Source organism: Nycticebus coucang, chromosome 4 (assembly GCF_027406575.1).
Source record: "Nycticebus coucang isolate mNycCou1 chromosome 4, mNycCou1.pri, whole genome shotgun sequence".
Classification (NCBI taxonomy): Eukaryota; Metazoa; Chordata; class Mammalia; order Primates; family Lorisidae; genus Nycticebus; species Nycticebus coucang.
The window spans coordinates 23,885,146-23,891,145 of record NC_069783.1 but is presented as its reverse complement, the minus strand read 5'-3'; the positions used below and the strand labels follow the sequence as shown (position 1 = coordinate 23,891,145).

The following is a 6,000-nucleotide window of genomic DNA, read 5'->3' as shown; positions in this document are numbered from 1 at the left end:
GTAAAAATCAGACTGAAAGCATATTGGCCTGGGGTCACCTACCTTGGGCGCTTACAGCCAATAGCCCTTAAAGGACGTTGTTGTTTTGAGCCTTAAATAAGGTTGGGAAAAATGACCATTTGGGCCATTAAAAAAGGCTTAGCTCTTCCTAACTTGGCACCATCTCCTATTTCACATAGTTTGGAAAAGATTCTATAAAAAGTGAAAAATGCTAAAAAACAAAAAAGCTGGTGCTGAGACGGTAAACGGGCCAGCACTCCTGCTCCTTTGCTTAAGCTGTTTTCCCAGCCTTCGTGCTCTCCCTTTCTCCTCGCAGGACTTCTTTCCTCTTCTTCCTTTAAGGCTGAGCACAGATGCCACCTCTTCCAGGAACCCCTCGGCGTCGTCCCAGCGGAAGTGACTTTTTCCTCCCGTGCCCTCCGGCGGCATCTTACCGTGGCGTGGTTGCACGGGCCAGCGGACCTGGTTGTTCACTCGGCTGTTTCCCCGCGGAGTTATGCGCTCCTCAGGGCCGGGGCCGTGACGGTGCCCGGGGCCACACGCCGCGGGCTACAGCGCCAGGCACTCAGCCACTGGTGGAGTTGAGTTCATTGGAAAGTCACTCAGGGCAGGGGCGCAGGCTCCAGGAGGGATGAATGATTCACGGGGATGCTTCTTTGCATTCTTTACCTTGTAATCACGTCGGGGGAGCGTCCAGCTGGCCGGTAGATACCTGCCGAGCCGAAACGCGCCCCGCCGCCGGTCGCACACGCGAGTGGAAGCCCGAAGGGCCAAATTTCCCGCCCGCCCGGAACCCCGCGGGCCAGGGGCGGGGGCGGGTCCCGCGCGGCCTCGTCCCTCACCTCCACGGCGCGGCGGAAGCCCCGCCCCCAGCCGCGCGCCCTCGCCGGCGGCGCGCGCCCGCGCCCGCGTCTCCGCCCTCCGCCCTCCGCCCTCGCGCCCTGGCGCCGGGGGCGGGCTCGCTGCGCGTGCCGGGCGGGGAGGCGGCGCGAGCCGGGAGCCGGGAACCTTCGCCGCGAGGGCGGCTCGGGGCCTGAGCGGGAGCCGCCGCTGCTTCAACGCGGGGCCGGGCCAGAGACCTTCTCGACGCCCCCGGGTCCGGCGGAAAGTGAGCAAGGTGGGGATCCGCGGCGGGCCCCGGGGGAAGCGGCAGAGGGGACCGGGCTGCAGCCTCGCGTCCTCGAGGAGCGGGGAGGGAGCCCGCGCTGCGCAAGGACCGCCGGAGCCTGCGGGGTCGGGGGAGGCGGGGCCGGGGCCCGGGCCGCCGCTCCGCGCGCGGCTGCTAGGGGGCCGGCGCCGCGCTCTGCCCTAGTCCGGGCCGGGGGCCGAGGCTGGGCCGGGGGTCGGCGGGTCCCGAGCGCTCCGTGAGCTCCGGGCGGGCGCGCAGCCGGGTTGCAGGCGCCGGGCAGATGCTACCGGAGCCCGCACGCTGGGAGGAGGCTCTGCGTTAGGTGCTGAAGTGGCGAAAGAGGCAGGTCCTGGCAGAGGGCAGGTGAGGCAGGCAGGCCCTGAAAGAGGGAAGGGAATTTATTTCAGATCACCCCAAAACACTGTTTTCTGAGACGCCTAACGTTGAACCTCTCCATCGAGGTCACCGTGGAAGGAAAATGTCCTGAGAGACGGGAGGATGCGGCTGACGAATGCTCGCTGTTAAATTCCTGTGTCAGGCCTTGGGATTAGGAAGACCTTCCAGCGTTCTTAGCAAACGTGTATTGATTTGTTCTCAAGGGTAGAGAATTGTAGTAAGCACTGGGGCCACGAAATAGTGTGAAACACAGATACCGTTTGCTGTCGAGGTGCTGGTAGTTTGTGTGCGAAAGTATGCGCATAAACAAGCGCTGCATTCTCTGTTCCGTGCCCTGTGCACTTGAGGTCCCTTTTGTCTTTTGCCAGTATTGGGAAATTGGAGCCATAAATCGCTTGGTTTGGGGGACAAAGCAGGAAGGTGAAAGAAGCTTGTGGGAGAAATTTGGAAGAGTTTTGAAGGATCTTCGGAGCAGCAGTTTAAGGAGGAGAGGGGATTGGACATTTGGAAAGAGGAAGGAAGTTTCCTTCCTTCCCACCTAGAATTAAGCTCTATGACTAGTCACTGCTAAATCCTCAGAACATTGCCTGGCTCACAACAGTTGCGCCATTAATGTCTATTGCCTGAATGAAAGAAGCAAGGTTTGGGTACATTTTACACTAGGCGGTATCAGTCGCTGTAGGGTTATGGCTGTTCCTCAAGTGTTGCTCATATTCTTTTTTTGCCATCTGAGGTAACCGAGGTTTTTAGTTCTGGGCATGTTAAAGCAATGGCTAAGGTGGAGAAGTGGTGCTTTCCTGCGGCCGTGCTACCACTTTCACGTGTTTTCTTGCACTTTGGCGCTCAGGACCTTGCTACTTTGGTCCTTGGTTGAGATCATCCTATTTTGTTCCTTCTCTCATTGGCTTTATCTCTTGAGGAAGAAGGAGAGTACTTTTGTCTAGCATGCCCTTTTTCATTTTTGTCTTTCTTGTATCTTAGATCTGCCGTAGGAGAATGTTTGTATCTCTGCTCTTCTGTAAGGGCTAGAATCCTACCTGTCCTCTGTGTTGGTTGAGTTTCTGAACTCTTGAGCTCCAGGCTGCTGTTTGAGTTCCCTGGGTTGCCATGCCTGTTGGGTTACTTTGTCTGCCAAATTAAAACTTGACCTTTTATGAGTTCTCTGAGGATTTTGATCATACAAAAGTGGAATTGCCTCTGAAGGGGGTTGTGCAGTTGTAATGTTGGCAGAGTTTTGGGGTGGCCACTATGCCTCAGAGACAAACTTCTACTTAGAAAATTAGAACCTATGGAATTTTAACTTACCATTTATGTTACATCATTTTTTTTTTTTTTTTAAAGAGACAGAGTCTCTCTTTGTCGCCCACGTCACAGTTAACAGCAACCTCCAGCTCTTGGGCTTAGGCGATTCTCTTGCCTCAGCCTCCCAAGTAGTTGGGACTACAGGTGCCCACCACAATATCCTGCTGTATTTTTGTTGCAGTTTGGCCGGGGCTGGGTTTAAACCCACCACCCTCGGTATATGGGGCCTGTACCCCACTCACTAAGCCACAGGCACCGCCCTTATGTTATGTCTTTAATATTAATCTCTCAGGGCCTTAGTTTCCTTTTACCAAAAAAAAGGTAATATTAATCTAAATTTGGCATTGTGTAGGAGGGGTTGAAAAAGTAAATTAATTTTGCATTTGTTTTAGGACTGCAGGGTGCAACCTGCAGGTGTCTGCTAGTTCTTGTTTGGGGGTATCTAGGTTCTGCAATTTGGGGCACCTCGTTTCAGTTTCTCTCAATGATATTTATGTATTTATATTCATTTAAAAATCAACTTTATTGATATGTACTTTACATATCAATAATGGTAAAATGGACAGATTTCCTGTGTATACAGGGTTGAATGAATTTTAAAAAATGTGTACAGGGGCGGCGCCTGTGGCTCAGTGAGCAGGGCGCCAGCCCCATATACCGAGGGTGGTGGATTCAAACCTGGCCCCGGCCAAACTGCAACAAAAAAATAGCCGGGCGTTGTGGCGGGAGCCTGTAGTCCCAGCTACTTGGGAGGCTGAGGCAGGAGAATCGCCTAGGCCCAGGAGTTGGAGGTTGCTGTGAGCTGTGTGACGCCACGGCACTCTACTGAGGGCGATAAAGTGAAACTCTGTCTCTACAAAAAACAAAACAAAACATACCTTTAAAAAAAAAATGTGTACAGTAGTCCCTCCTTATCCTTGGGGATGTGTTTCAAGATCCCCAGTGGATGCTGAAACTGCTGCTAATGCAGAATTCTTTATATACACTGTTTTCCCTATCTATACATTTGTAACTATGATAAAGTTTAATTTATATGCTAGGCACTAACTTCGTATATTTGGCTTCTCTTGGCATATCCCAGTTGCCATCATCACTGCTCTTGCACTTTGGGTGTGGTGGCTCATGGGCGTGGTGGCCAAATCCTAGCACTCTGGGAGGCTGAGACCGGTGGATCACTAGAGCCCAAGAGTTCGAGGTTGCTGTGAGCTATGATGCCACTGCACTCTCTCAAGGGTGACCTCTCCGTCAAAGCAAACAAATCCCCCACCCCCAAACCAAAAAGCATAAAATAAAGGTTACTTGAACACCAGCGCTGTGATGTCATGCCAATCTGATAACCTAGATGGCTACTGAGTAATAGCAAGTAGCTTGTAAGTGTGGCTCTGATGGACAAAGGGTTGATTTAAATGCTGGGTGGGATGGAATGGGACTGCATGAGATTTTGCTACACTTTCCAGAATGGTGAATGTGCAGTTTAAAATTTAAGAATTGTGGGGCGGCACCTGTGGCTCAGTGAGCAGGGTGCCGGCCCCATATACCGAGGGTGGCGGGTTCAAACCCAGCCCTGGCCAAACTGCAACAAAAAAGTAGCCGGGCGTTGTGGCGGGCGCCTGTAGTCCCAGCTACTCAGGAGGCTGAGGCAGGAGAATCGCCTAAGCCCAGGAGTTGGAGGTTGCTGTGAGCTGTGTGACGCCACGGCACTCTACCGTGGGCCATAAAGTGAGACTCTGTCTCTACAAAAAAAAAAGAATTGTTTATTTCTGGAATTTTCCATTTAATATTTTGGGACCATAGTTGGCTGAGGGTAGCTGTAACCATGAAAGCACAACAGTGGGTAAGAGGGGACTACCGTATACTTTGTAACCAACCACTGTTCCAGTCAAGATATAGAAATTTCTGCTACTTCAGAAAGTTCCTTCATGCTGATTTGAAGTTAGTCTCCTATTCCATCTCTTTTCATTTCTTTCTTTCTTTCTTTTTTTTTTTCTATTTTGCAGTTTCTGGCTGGGGCTGTGTTTGAACCCACCACCTCCGGCATATGGCCCTCCTTTGAGCCACAGGCGCCGCCCTCCTTTCATTTATTTCTAATTACCCAAGCATCAGAGCTGTGGCGTCCAGTGTGTAGGCCATATACTGCCCAGCTTAGGAGGTGGTGTTCACACTGGAGTCCCAGTGCGTAGCAGCTCCTGTGGTAGCTGTGTGCTGCAACTTTGCAGATGGCTCAGAATGTACACTTGCTTGTAAAATATTTCAGCGGTACAGACAGAATAAAAGCCCCCTTGACAGACTCCCTTCCCTACAAAACTGGTTATCAATTTATTGTGATCCTTCCAGACTTGTCTCTGTGCATTGTCGTACATATAGGTAATACAGGAATACAGAACATTATTAATGTGTCCCCCCACCCCACCCCGTTCGTGACATCATACTGTTATGCAGATTTTTCCCCAACAAATGTTTTTGAGATCTTTCCATTTTGGAACAGAGGGATCTACCTTAATCTTTTAACTACTGTACAATGTCTTATTTGGTATGCATTGGACTATATTGTAGTTTATTTAATCCTCCTCTCATTGTGGTTGCTACAGTGCATGAAAAATAGAATTGCTGGGTCAGAGAGGTGTTTAAGTTATAATTGATGGAGCTTTAACCATGTTGCTACTTGTGGATCTGGTCCATTTATTTTTAACTGCTGAACTATTGAGGTGTAGACTTAAATCACAGTTTATGTAGCCTTTCACTCACTGAAGAACAGTGGAGTGAGTTACTTCCTATGCTGCTAAGTCTTTGGTGGATATATGTGTTGCAAATGTATCCTGCCAGTCTGAGGCTTTCCTTTCCCTTTGTTACCAATGTCTTTGGTTGTATATACATTTTAAGTTTTACCTATTTTTATTTATTTTATACATTTTAAGTTTTAATGTTATATTTATGAAAAAATTTTCTTACATGACTTATCTTTTGTGTGTGTCTGGTTTAAGAATTTTTTCTCTACTTTGGGGTATGAATAATATGTTTCTGTGTTGTCTTCTAAATGTTTTGCTTTTTATGTGGAATTTAATTCTATGTATGGTAAAATGAAGATATGCACAGGGTGGACATAAAGTTCATGACATAAAGAGTGTGTGTGTGTGTATATATATACATATAAAATGTATATATTATATATATTT

At 49.4% G+C, this 6,000-nt stretch overlaps 1 protein-coding gene across 16 annotated transcripts in view; it reads left to right on the top strand.

Moving 5' to 3' along the window:
* The first annotated feature begins 927 nt into the window (after positions 1–927).
* The window catches only part of DTNB (dystrobrevin beta), a 278,523-nt gene continuing 273,450 nt past the window's right edge, over positions 928–6,000 (top strand). For 5 of the 16 annotated variants that reach the window (XM_053587753.1, XM_053587759.1, XM_053587754.1 and 2 more), the window contains exon 1: positions 936–1,117. The gene's annotated coding sequence lies outside the window, so the exon portion shown is untranslated. Of the gene's footprint in view, positions 1,118–1,409; positions 1,493–6,000 lie in introns of those variants that run through there. The other 11 variants (XM_053587747.1, XM_053587757.1, XM_053587750.1 and 8 more) reach the window with 7 other exon arrangements.